The sequence below is a fragment of the Capricornis sumatraensis genome, chromosome 17 (genome assembly GCF_032405125.1).
Source record: "Capricornis sumatraensis isolate serow.1 chromosome 17, serow.2, whole genome shotgun sequence".
NCBI lineage: Eukaryota > Metazoa > Chordata > Mammalia > Artiodactyla > Bovidae > Capricornis > Capricornis sumatraensis.
The window spans coordinates 60,137,062-60,151,287 of record NC_091085.1 but is presented as its reverse complement, the minus strand read 5'-3'; positions in this window follow the sequence as shown (position 1 = coordinate 60,151,287).

Below are 14,226 nucleotides of genomic sequence, written 5' to 3'. Positions count from 1 at the left end.
GATCCCCAGCTCAGGGGTTGTTTCAGGAGCGTGACTAAGGCTGCAGCGCTGTTTTGACCTTGAAAAGACGGTACCCCCGCCTATAAACAGATGAAAGTTATGGTCCGATTTCGTCCTTGGTTATGAAGCCTCTCTCAGGCCAGTGGGCCAAAGGTTATCCTTCACATGTATTCAGTCCAACACCCCCACCCACCCAAACCAGCGCCTTTCCCAGAGAAACCAGCCTTTGAGATGACGTCGCTGACCTCTGTAAAGGTCCTTCCTTCCCAGGGGCAGAGCTCCATGTGAGAGGAACAGGACGGCTTCAGCATCCTTCTCCTGGCACGGAGCCCCCTGTGTGGCGGCCACTCAGAAACCTGGCTCCTGGTGAGTCCTCAGAACATCCCGGAACGCAGGACAGAGCCAGCTCCCCAGCCAGGCTGTGTCACCGTGACCTTGGGACAGCCGGTGTGGGCCATGGTCCAGCAGGCACCCCACTGGTCAGATTTTACCTTCAGGGCTTGCAAGCTGGTTTGCATTGCATTCTTTTTGAAAAACCCAAGAAGAAAAACAAGCTTTATGAATCAACTTTGCAGCCGCTGAGGGCTTAGGAGAGATAGATTATCAAGCTGGTTGAAAGGTTCCTGGGGACGCTTTAGGGAACAGAAAACTCTCCAATGACTTGTTTCCTTCCAAAAAAAATAGCTCAGAGTTGGATGTCCTCTGGACACCCACAGGGAGCTTCTCTCATTGGATCTGGCTCCTCTTTTTTGGTTCTTATTAAGACATATATATTGGAGTCATTGTGTGGAGCAGAATAGGCCTGTGACCAGTTGGACCTGCTGTGACTGGGCCAGTAGCAGTAACCACCTTCAGGCCCAGGCTGAGCCTCAGTCCCTCTGTGCTGAGTCGGTATGTGGAGGGGGAGGTCCTGGTGGCGGCCAGGAAGGGTTAGGGAGAGGGTCAGGCATCCCAGGTGACACTAGTGGTAAAGAATCTGCTCGCCAGTGCAAGAGACATGGGTTCAATCCCTGCATCGGGAAGATCCCCTGGAGTAGGAAATGGAAACCGGCTCCAATATTCTTTCCTGGGAAATCCCATGGACAGAGGAGCCTGGTGGGCTATACTCCATGGGGTCGCAAAGAGTCAGACACGACTGAGCACACACACATAGGGTTAGGGTTAGGGTCAGGGCGGCTGTCCACCCAGGAAGGCCCAAGTAGCCAGGGGCAGCAGGATCCGTGTCAACAGCCTGGCCAGAGGAGCTCCTGCTGGTGCTTTCCTTGGGGTGTCTCTCAGCCTGTGTGACCAGGAAGAAGACCAGCTCAGGTGTACCTTCTGGCCCCCAGAGGGCATCTGCACCTCCATCCCCCTCAGGCCCACCAGCTGGCCGCACAGGCAGTAGAGAAGCGGGCCCCAGTGCCCCAGGCCAGGGGAGGAAGCGGGGTCGCCTTCCTGCCAAGTGAGCAGAGAGCCCAGACTCTCCCAGCCGGGTGGCTGGCACAGCAGGGACACCAGAAAAGGAGGAAGGAGTGATGGTGAACAGTTTCACTGGGCTTGTACCTCAAGACGTGGGGACACACGCTGGACACCAGAGAGCACCATGTGACGCTCTGAAAGCACCATGTGATGTGCTTTTGAAAAGATAATAGCATATCACATGGGCCTCTGGCTACTGGCCTCTGCATCCTGGCCTGTTGCTTCCAGAGTTCTGGAGGTGGAAAAGGCATAGTCGTCCAGGAACCACTCAGAGCCTCCCCCACCCCCCAGTCTCTCCTCCAGAACCCCCGGCCCCTCCGGTGCGGGGTGAGCATTCTGTTTACCCAGCACTGGCCCCACAGGCCAGGCTGGGCTAAGTCCTGCCTCTGCCACTGAGTAGCACCCTGTGTGCCCTCGGGTGTGGCTAATCTCTTAAACCTCAGTTTCCTCCTGGAACAATTCCTGGGGTGGTGGTGAGGATTAAAAGAGATATTGCAAATAAAGTGTTCCTGGCATAAGGTAGTGCTCAAAATAGGATGGCAGCTATTATTACTGCCGGCAGAAACTGTGCCTGAGACGCGGGAAGATGTCTGATGAGAATTAATCTCTTCCAACTCCAGGGTCTTAGCACCAGTTAACACTTGCTCAAATAAGGGTCTCTGCAAGTTTTGACAAAGGGCCCTCAATAAATATTTGCAGAACGATTGAATGAATGAGCGTGAAGCTTCAGTGCTCTTTTAATAGCTGACTTAGTTTCTGAATCAAAGTGAATCCGGCCCCCACAGGCCATCCGCATCAGGGTCAGCAGACTCTCTGGAAAGGGCCAGAGAGTAAACAGTGGAGATCTGTGGACCCAGTGGGCTGTCGGACACCTCTGCTCAGCCGCTGGAACACAAATGCAGCCACACAGAACTTTGGTCCAGAAAAGAATGAGCGTGGCCCCATTCTAATCAAACTTTACTTATGGATGCTGAAATTAATGTGGATTTCATAAGAACTTCCACATATCATGAAATCATCTTCTTTTGATATTTTTTTCCAACCACTTAAAAATGTGAAAACTGGGACTTCCCTGGTGGTCCAGTGGTTAAGACTCTGCACTTCCACTGCAGCAGGGTTGCGGTTCCATCCCTGATTGGAGCACTAAGATCCCACTTGTCTGGTGGCCCAAACAAACAAACAACCAAAAATAAACAAATAACTGTGAAAACTATTCTTAGCTTGCAGACCACACAGACACGGCAGCCCAGATCCATCCCACAGGCTGGAGTTTGCTACACCTCATTGGCCAGGATGAATCCAACAGATTTTTACAAATATGACGAATCTATACAAAACACCTGACTAGTACTCATCAAAAATGCCCAGGTCATGGCACTTCCCATGGTGGTCCAGTGGGTAATAATCTGCCTTCTGACACAGGGGATGCGGGTTTGATCCCCGGTTGGGGAACTAAGATGCCTTGTGTCGTGGGGAAGCTAAGCCTGCACATCCCAACTAGAGAGTCTACATGCTACAACAAAGATGCAGCACAGCCAAAAGAAAAAGAAAGCCCAGGTCATGACGAACATGAAAAGACTCAGAAACTGTCACAGGTCTAAGGAGCCTAAAGGGAGACGATGACGAAATGTGAAGCAGGATCCTGGTTTTCTGGATCAGAAAAAAAAAAAAGGACATTAGGAAGAACTGGTGAAACCCAGAGGAAGTCTGTGCTTTAGTTAATACTGTTTGCTCCAAACTTAACTTCTTAGTTTCAATAAACGTATCTTGGTTGCCTTAAACGTGCACACAAGGAAAGCTGGGCCAGCAGACTCGTGGAACCCTCTGACACACCAAGGCCAGACTCATTCAGTGAGCCAAAGGTTTGTATGGTCAGACCCTAGAAAGGGACATAAGCTCAAGGCAAGGTACACAGAAGTCTAGAACCATCTCTCCCTTTCCTTCAGTACCACTGTGGCGTGGTCCTTCCTCCCAAGTCTGAATAAGTATGTTTTCATGTGGGCAGGAGGGAGGGAGGGAGGGAGGGAGGGAGGCCGCATATTCAAGAGGATGATCCGGCCATTCTCACTCCTTCGCTTTCAGATATAGGATAGGCTGCCCCTCAGAGGATCCCAGGAAAGACCGTAGAAAAGTCACAGGTGGAGCCGCCCTGAAGCTGGTGTGTTATCTCACGTGACAGTAGACACATGTGCAAAAGTTCACAGTGGGTTTCAGCCCCATAAACCTTAAGCCCTCAGTCAGCATGAATTCATCCTTCGTAGTTTTCCCCCAGGAGTTTCAACAGTTTGAAAAGACACAATTTTCTCCATGATCTCGTTGTCCGTTCTTGCAGTCAGGTCTAACTCCACGTTCCCCTGAGTCACTGGTGGTATCCCAAAGGCATACAGTGAAGCTTCACCAGATGCTGGCCACTTACCTCCCCCTCAGTGTGCTGTGGATCCCCTCCACCTTTTCACTGTTCTAGGAAAAAGGACAGAATAGCAGAAACTGGTACCAGATCCTCTAACAGCGACCTCAGTTTAACTGTGTGTGCCCTGCAGCATGCTAAGCCCAGAGATAAAGTGTGGCAGGAAGCACTGGCTCTTCCCCTTTGGAAGGTTACATCATAGTGAGGGAAACAGATATGTCAATAATAACGACAGTGTTTTGTGATATGACATAGAGGCATCCAGAGCAGACAGGGTGGGAAGGAGGAGGAGCAGGAGGAGGCGACCAGGGAGAGGCGGAGAAGCTACATAAATGTGGCACTCGCTCTAAGCCTATCTGAGTGGTGCCTGGGGGAAGTGGCAGGAGAGCAACTCAGGGAAGACAGTGGTCACATGGATGGCCTTGTGTGCCAAAGCAAGGAGGTTAAACTTGATGTTAAAGGGAAGGGAGAGAAGGAGATCAAACTTGCATCTCCGGGGCCTACGGTCAGGTGATGGGGAAGAGGGGTTGTCTGGGGAAAAGGACCAGAGCAAGGAGACTATCACAGTACTCTGGGGAGAAGTGAAGGACTGCAACGAGAGAGAAGGCACTCAGGAGAAGTAAGTATAAAGAAAAAGTTAAATGTTATCAAAGATAGTATCAATCGTGACCCTTGGTTTGCAGCAATAGAAATTGGCTCTGGTTAGCTTCAGTGGAAAGTGACGTTATTTGAGGACCATAGGCTCCGTGGAGAGACTGGAGAAGCCAGCTCAGTAAATGGCCAGGAAGCAACCACAGCCAGGATGCCAATGGCGCCACTGGGAGCTCACTGCCTCCAATACCTCAGGCTCTCCAGTGGCCATTTCTGCTGTAAGGCATTTCTCCACTGCCCCGTATGCCCTCAAAATTCCAAATCAAAACCACAATGAGATACCCTTTTACCTCCCCAAGACTAAAATGAAAAAGAAATGGAAACACAATAACAAGTGTTGGTGAGGATGTGGATAAACTGGAACCCTCCTGTACTGCTGCTGGGAATGTAAAATGGTGCCTTGGAAAACAGGCTGGCAGTTTCTCAACATGTTAAACGTAGAGTTACCATATGACCCAGCAATTCCCCTCTGGTGAATTGGCATGTAGCTGGGAGAAATGAAAATACACATCTGCACAAAAACTTGTAAACTAATCATCATCACAGCATTATTCATAATAGCCAAAAAGTAGAAACAACCCAATGTCCATCAATGAATGTGGCAAATCCACATAATGGAATGTTACTCGGCCATAAAAAGAATGAAGTATTAATACGTGCTACCACATGGATGTAAAATATGCTGAGAAAAAGAAGTCAGACCCAAAATCACACATATTATATGATTCCACTTACATGAAATGTCCAGTGGAGGCAAATCCATAGAAATAGGAAATGAACTCTCAGTCAGCTAAGGCGAGGGGTAGAAAGAATGATGGCGAATGGGTAGAGGGTTTCTTTTTTGGATGACAAGAATGCTCTAAAATTGATTGTGGTGATGGTTTCACAACTCTGTGACTATACTAAAAAAAACTTTAAAGGGTGAATTTTATGGTATGTTAATTATGTCTCAATAAAGCTATTATATAAAAAAAACAACAGGCAACCCACTTGAGAAATGGGCAGACCTGAATAGAAATTTTTCTAAAGAAGACATACAGATGGTCAACAGGCACATAAAAAGATGCTCGACATCACCGATTATCAGGGAAATGCAAATCAAAACCACAAAGAGCTATATCACCTCACACCTGTCAGAAAGTAACAAATGTTGGTGCAGGTGGGGAGAAAAGGGAACCAATGTCTACACTGTACCCCTGAAACTTACATAATACTGTAATAAATCAACTATACGTCAGTAAAAAAAAAAATCAATTGACTAGACCATCCGCCTACTAGATCAAGGTTAGGTCCCATGCCCAGGACTTGGAACTCCCAGGTGGAAGAGTGAAATGGCCCCCATCCCCCAGCTTCTGTAGTAGGGGGCAGCCTCCATCCCTAAATGTTCACCCAGAACTAGGAAAGGTTTTCAGAGGCAGCCAAAATGACGCACGTGTGGGAGCAAGGGAGAAGACATTTGGGCAGCCATCTGGATTCCTGACTTAAGAACTCACCAAGCGCATCGGTAGACGGATTCCAACTCTGCTCCGGGTCACTGGGTCATGACCAGATGTTCCGTGTTTAATCATTCATTGTTAGAAGAGCGACTGTGTTACACCATCTCACCTTTGAACACATCCGTCTTCTGAAGCACTTTATATCTACTATCTCTCTGTTTGAATATGGCCTCAAGTGGCCTAACTTTTAGTCTGGCAGCTTGCCAATCTATTAGTATTTGAGCTGGGAACCATTTTTAGAGTGGTAGTTATAGCCAAGAAAAAGTAGGCATAGAAACAATTTGGACTATTTGGTTTATTAAAAAATTTTCTTTAATATTTATTTATTTATTCGGCTGCTCCAGGTCTTAGCTGTGGCATGCAGGATATTTAGTTGCAGCATGTAAATTCTTAGTTGTGGCATGTGGGATCTAGTTCCCTGACCAGTGATCGAATCTAGGCCCCCTGTTGGAAGTGCAGAGTCTGAGCCACTGGACCATCAGGGAAGTGCCGCTGCCCCGCAAATTTTTACTGGCCCAGTCTCTGAAATTTATCATCAGGCCCACATTGTCGGGGAGACTTTCCCTGCAATGAACTGGGACCACATAGGGCTCCACCAATGGCGTGCTGGTGAATGTTTGCCAATCCTCTCTCGGTAGGGAGGGACAGGAGGGTCCCGAGAGCACTCACAGGGGGCTGACTTACAACTGTCCACATTCTGATGCCTATGGAGTGGGGAGCACAGTCCAGAGGCACAGGGGAGAGGGGCTCTGGCTGGAACTCTGCAGACTGACTGCAGGATGGTAGTATCCTTTTCTGCACAAGGAGGGAGGCTTCCAATTCCGCAGCTCATCCGTTCTGTCTCTGTCTCTGAGGAAGGGGCTGTATTTCATCCTGTGGTTAGAGTGTTCCCTTCAAAGTTCCCCCCTTGGCTGGGCCTTGCTAATGATGTTCCCCAAACACCATAGCTCCTCTGTTTATGAAAACAGTACTCGGTTGCAAGTTGCTAGGCGAGGACCAAGTCTACCCAGAAACGCCAGGGCTGGATCTGCATCTTCCTCACAGCCACATGTCTCCATCCGTGTTCTTATCCTTCCCCCACCCCAAAACACCCACCCCTTGGTGAATGAGCCTTCATCTCAGGGGGAGGAGTGAAGTAAGAGTTGAATTTACCAGTCCTAGGAAGAGTAGTTTGACTTCAGTCCCCAGCGTGGGGCATACTGATGCGAAGATCATAGAGGGTGGTATTTAACAAATACTTTTTGGTATTTGGGGAAGATCCCCTGGAGGAGGGCTACAGCAACTCACTCCAGTATTCTTGCCTGGAGAATCCCATGGACAGAGGAGCCTGGCAGGCTACAGTCCATAGGGTTCCAAAGAGTCGGACAAGACTGAGGTGACTTAGCATGCGTTTTGGTATCTAGCACTTACAATGTGCCAAGCACTGTTCTAAATTCTTGACAAATACTGTTTGTTTGTTTTTTGGTATGTTTTTCAGTTGAAGTGTAGTTGACTAACAGTGTCATGTTAGGTGTACACCCCACATGATTCAGTTATATGTGTGTATGGGTATATGTGTGTGTATATTCTTTTTCAGATTCTTTTTCCTTATAGATTATTACAAAATATTGAGTGTAGTTCTCTGTGCTATACAGTAGGTACTCATTGGTTATCTATTTTATATACATAGCAGTGTGTATATGTTGGGCTTCCCAGGTGACGCAGTGGTAAAGAATCCACTTGCCAGTTCTGCAGACTGACTGCGGGATGGTAGTATCCTTTTCCACAGGTTCGATCCCTGGGTTAGGAAGATCCCATGTAGTAGAAGATGGCAACCCACCTCAATATTCTTGCCTGGAAAATTTCATAGACAGAGGAGCCTGGCAGGCTACAGTCCATGGGGTCACAAAGAGTCGGACACAAGTGAGCAGGCATGAACGCACGTGTATATGTTAATCATAAACTCCTAGTTTATCCCACCCTCCTTCCTTGACAAATACTGTTTTTAATTCACATAACTCTATGAGGCAAGTCTTATTTTCATCCCATTTTACACGTGAGGCACAGAAAGGTCAAAACACAAGTCACGGCTAAATAACTCACTTCTGGAACCTAACAGTCACTCTTTCAATGTGTCTGAAATAATCATAAACATTCAGTGAGAGCTTGACTTCCAGCCCTGATACTTAGTTATTCAGACACACACTCAAGCTGAAAGCAACTAAAAATGCTAGAAAACATATTTTAAAAACATCCTAAAAGCCACCACATGCTGACAAGATAGTAAGGACTAGGCGAAACTCAAGGAAAAAAAGAATCCTGAAAACTAATCCAGCAAGAAGGCCACTTGAAGCCTGTAGATATTTGCCAAGCGTAGCATATTTGAACTTTAGTGTGAATGGTTTTTTGAGGCAAGAGATCAGAAATCAAAGTCCAGGATCCACATAGTGGGGAGATGAGACCTTGCCCACAATCACGCAGGCTTATTAGAAGGCCCTCAATAATGGGCTTCACCAGTGGTGTGTGGCAGATGTTTATCACCAGCTCTTGGCTTGCTGGGGAAGGGTCCTGATACATTATTTTGTTGTTCAGTCGTGTCTGACACTTTGCAACCCAATGGACTGCAGCATGCCAGGCCTCCCTGTCCTTCACTGTCTCCTGGAGTTCGCTCAAATCATGTCCATTGAGTCCAGTGATGCCATCCAACCATCTCATCTTCTGTCTCCACCTTCTGCTCCTGCCCTCAATCTTTTCCCAGCTTCAGAGTTTTTCCCAGTGAGTCGGCTCTTCACATCAGGTGAACCAAAGTATTGGAGCTTCAGCTTCAGCATCAGTCCTTCCAGTGTATATTCAGGGTTGATTTCCTTTAGGATGGACTGGTTTGATCTCCTTGCAGTCCAAGGGACTCTCAAGAATCTTCTTTAACACCACAGTTCAAAAGAATCAATTCTTTGGTGCTCAGCTTTCTTTATGGCCCAACTCTCATATCCATACATGACTACTGGAAAAACCATAGCTTTGACTAGATGGACCTTTGTTGGCAAAGTAACGTCTCTGCTTTTTAACATACTGTCTAGGTGGGTCATAACTTTTCTTCCAAGGAGGAAGCAGCTTTTAATTTCATGGCTGCAGTCACCATTTACAGTGATTTTGGAGCCCAAGAAAATAAAGTCTGTCACTGTTTCCATTCTTTCCCCATCTATTTGCCATGAAGAGATGGGACCAGATGCCATGATCTTCATTTTTTGAATGCTGAATTTTAAGCCAGGTTTTTCACCCTCCTCTTTCACTTTCATCAAGAGGCTCTTCAGTTCCTCTTCGCTTTCTGCCATAAGGATGGTGTCATCTGCATATCTGAGGTTATTGATATTTCTCACAGCAGTCTTGATTCCAGCTTGTGCTTCATCCAGCCCAGCATTTCTCATGATGTACTCTGCATATAAGTTAAATAAGCAGGGTGACAATATACAGCCTTGACGTACTCCTTTCCCAATTTGGAACCAGTCCATTGTTCCATGTCTGGTTCTGTTGCTTCTTGATCTGCATACAGATTTCTCAGGAGGCAGGTCAGATGGTCTGATATTCCAATCTCTTGAAGAATTTTCAACAAGTTTGTTGTGATCCACACAGTCAAAGGCTTTGGCATAGTCAATAAAGCAGAAGTAGATGTTTTTCTGGAACTCTCTCACTTTTTCGATGATCCAGAGGATGTTGGCAATTTGATCTCTGATTCCTCTGCCTTTTCTAACTCCAGCTTGAACATCTGGAAGTTCACAGTTCACTTACTATTGAAGCCTAGCTTGGAGAATTTTCAGCATTACTTTGCTAGCATGTGAGATGAATGCAGTTGTGTGGTAGTTTGAACATTCTTTGGCATTGCCTTTCTTTGGGATTGGAATGAAAATTGACCTTTTCTGATCCTGTGGCCACTGCTGAGTTTTCCAAATTTGCTGGTATATTGAGCGCAGCACTTTCACAGCATCATCTTTTAGGATTTGAAATAGCTCAGCTGGAATTCCATCACCTCCACTAGCTTTGTTCATAGGGGTGCTTCCTAAGGCCCACTTGACATTCCAGGATGTCTGGCTCTAGGTGAGTGATCACACCATCCTGATTATCTGGGTCATAAAGATCTTTTCTGTATAGTTCTTCTGTGTATTCTTGCCACATTAATATCTTCTGCTTCTTTTAGGTCCATACCATTTCTGTCCTTTGAGCCCACTTTGCATGAAATGTTCCCTTGGTATCTCTAATTTTCCTGAAGAGATCTCTAGTCTTCCCCATTCTGTTGTTTTCCTCTATTTCTTTGCATTGATCACTGAGGAAGGCTTTCTTATCTCTCCTTGCTATTCTTTGGAACTCTGCATTCAAATGGGTATATATTTCCTTTTCCCTTTGCCTTTCACTTCTCTTCTTTTCACAGCTATTTGTGAGGCCTCCTCAGACAACCATTTTGCCTTTTTGCATTTCTTTTTCGTGGGGATAGTCTTGATCCCTGTCTCCTGTACAGTGTCACAAACCTCCATCCATAGTTCTTCAGGCAGTCTGTCTATCAGATCTAATCCAGTGAATCTATTTCTCACTTCCATGTATAATTGTAAGGGATTTGACTTAGGTCGTACCTGAATGGTCTAGTGGTTTTCTCTACATTCTTCAATTTAAGTCTGAATTTGGCAATGAGGAGTTTATGATCCGAGCCATGATCAGCTCCCAGTCTTGTTTTGGCTGACTGTACAGAGCTTCTCCATCTTTGGTTGCAAAGAATATAATCAATCTGATTTTGGTGTTGACCATCTGGTAATGTCCATGTGTAGAGAATTCTCTTGTGTTGTTTGAAGAGGGTGTTTGCTATGACCAGTGCATTCTCTTGGCAAAACTCTCTTAGTCTTTGCCCTGCTTCATTCTGTACTCCAAGGCCAAATTTGTCTGTTACCTCAGGTATTTCTTGACTTCGTACTTTTACATTTCAGTCCCCTATAATGAAAAGGACATCTTTTTTGGGTGTTACTTCTAGAAGGTCTTGTAGGTCTTCATAGAACCATTCAACTTTTGCTTCTTCAGCAGTACTGGCTGGGGTATAGACTTGGATTACTGTGATTTTGAATGGTTTGCTTTGGAAATGAACAGAGATCATTCTGTCATTTTTGAGATTGCATCCAAGCACTGCATTTCGGACTCTTTTGTTGACTCTGATGCCATCATAGTCAACGCTGTCTATAGCACTTGCCAATTTCTGTAAACGTGATTTCAAACTATTGACATGAGGTCACTGAACACAGAGTTGGGATATGTAGGCCTGTCAGCACTGACCCCACCCTGGGTACAATAAGCAAATCAGTCTCATTACTTAGGCAACCTGTATTAGTATCACCTGGGGGTCCAGGGACCCACCAGCCCTGAATTTGGATGTCAAATATTTATTTATTTGGCCACACGAGGTCTTAGTTGAGACACATGCAATCTTCAATCTTTGTTGCAGCATGAGGGATCTTTTTTGTTAGCTGCAGCATGCTAACTCTTACTTGGGGCATGTGGGATCTAGTTTCTTTGGAGGCTTAGCCACTGGACCACCAGGGAAGCCCCCTGACCTTGGACGTTGGTCATTGTGCACTAGCAGTGCCCTCAGGAGCCTGGCAGAAACAAATATAAAGTATCTGGAGACAAAGGTAGCTTCATTCTAGGCCTCCAATTATCCCTATAAATAAATTTGGAAATACAGGGTCCAGCAAGGTCAAAGAAAATCAGGCAGATCACAAGGAAATAGGACACCATGAGTAAGAACTAGCAGAAACAGACTCTCAGAAACTTCAAATATCAACGGTCAGACACAGACTATTAAACAGCTGTGCTTTGTTGAAAGGAAGAAGTGTAAAAATATCTGCAGGAGACAGGAAACTATAAAAAGTGCCACACTAGATTTATAAAGAACATTTGTAGAGAGCTTTGTAGTTTAGTCGGAGATGAAAAACATACATGCCTTCAGGGGCCATGTGGTAACACAAATGAGTACAGTGACTAGGTGACACATGGGTGACCTGGGAGCTGTATCCAAAGGGTACAGGGCTCCTCAGCTCCAGCTGATTGTTGCCATGTGGACAGGGTGCCCAGTTTGCAGATCTGACATGTCTATAGAAGCTGGATATTTGGATTTCTTTTTATTGTGGTCAAATACACATAACATAAAATGGACCACTGTGGAACCTCCTTGGCAGTCCAGTGGTTACAACTCAGTGCTTTCACTGCCAGGGGCCTAGGTTTGATCCTTGGTTGGGGAATTAAGATTCTGCTAGCTGAGTGGCACAGAAAAAAAAAACCTCACCAAACACTGTAACAATTTAAAGGTATACAATTCAGTGGCATAAAGCGCATTCAGTCACCATTATCTTCTTTCAGAGCCTTTTTTCATCAGCCCTCCATCCCCAGAAAGGAACTCCATACGCATTTGAAGTCACTTCCCATTCCCCACTCCCCACAGTCCCTGGCAACCACAAATCTGGTTTCTGTCTCTATGGATTTGCCAAGCTTAGATAACTCATGTAAGTGGAATCATACAATATCTGTCCTTTTGTGACTGGCTTCTTTCACTTAGGATGTTTTCAAAGTTCATCCACGCTGTGGCATGTACCAGTACTTTATTCCTTTTCAATGACTGAATAATATCCCACTGTATTAAATATGCACATTTGTCCATTCAGTATTTGGATTTTAAAATATATCTTCTACTTTGGACTCAAATGTATGTATTTAAATGTTATGTGTAACTTTAAGGATGTATCTGCTGGCCAGGTAAGTCAGAGCATCAGTGATATGGACCTGTGTTTTATGACCTGCTGTGACATGCTTTCCCATGTAGTCCTCACGTTAGGAACGTGGGGTTCAGGATGGTAAAAAGGACATGCCTAGGAAAAGGCCTTCAGTGGAGCTTCCACTCCATAGCGCCAGAAAATTTTCTCCCCCACACCAAAGCCTTGGGGCAAAGGGCTTGGTTTAAGAATGAGTGGTAGTCACACATCCAGCTCACAGCTTGTTGGGCTAGTTGATCTCCAAGGCACTGGGTTTACTGACAGGGGTCATTCTCTTTCCGGAACATCCATCTGGGCATGAATCCGCTCTGTTCAATACCAGTTTAGCTGCAGCTGAACACAGGATGGCTTATCCTGGTAATTGTAGATTGGTGCAGAGCTGTCTTGAGGCACCGCGGGGAAGACACCATCCCAGAAGTCCTCCTCGTAGCCGGCCAGTCTACTTTACCTGCCAGGGTCATTTGTGCGGTAGCAGCAGCTGGGCTGAGCCTGGAACTTACATCAGGTGTGGCTTAAGCTCAAATCTGGTTTAGGACAGAAGCGGGTATGGGCCCGTTTCCCTTATTTATGGTGAGGGCAACTTATCACTAGAGGCAATGTCTAAAAGCCCCTCTTGAAATGCTGATAAATAATCATCGAGCTTTTCCTGCGCCGAAAGCTATTTAAGAAGCAAGGTCGAATGTTTCTCGTAGTCACCCCAAGCTCCTTTCCTCCTACCCTAGTTTTCCAAAAGGACGAAAGACAGGGAAGCGACGTCCTAGCTCGCGTATTTAAACCCGGCATAAGGCCAGCAGAGGTCCGCGTTTCTCAACTCTTTCCAAGAGCACCTCGCGTCCCGAATCGGCGCCTTCAACTCTGAGAAGTCGGGAGCCCCACAGGAAACTTGCATTACTGCAGCCGCTGCCACACACCGGGGGCCGCGGACGGGCGGCCGCGCCGGCTCCCCAGGAATGCGTCCCCTCCACGGCCGGCCGGCCAGCCGGCCCGCTCTCCACGGGGAACCCCTCGGCACCTGCGGCCTCCGAGTAAGTGTCCGCGCGCACCTCCGCCCGCCAGCTCGCCTCCCCTACGACCCCGCGTGCCTGGAGCCGGGGGTAGCCAGGAGCCCTCGCCACCTCCCCCGGGGAGCGGGGGTCGCGGGCGCCTCCCCCGGGTGGGCGGAGAGGCTGCCGGCGCTGCTCCGCGGCGGCGGCGCCCGGAGGCCGCACTGGCGGCGGCCGCGGCGGCGCTGCTCCCCCTGCTTGGTGCAGCTGCCGCCCGGCGCTTGCGCACTGGGCCCTGGGCGCGCGGCGGCACCAGGCTTTGTGTGTGTGTGTATGTGTGCGAGTGTGTGTGTGTGTGTGTCCGTGTGTGAGTGAGTGAGCGGGCGGGCGGGCGCGAGTGTGGCCGCCGCGGAGCGCGAGCAGGACCCGGCGGGCGCGCTCCCCCAGCC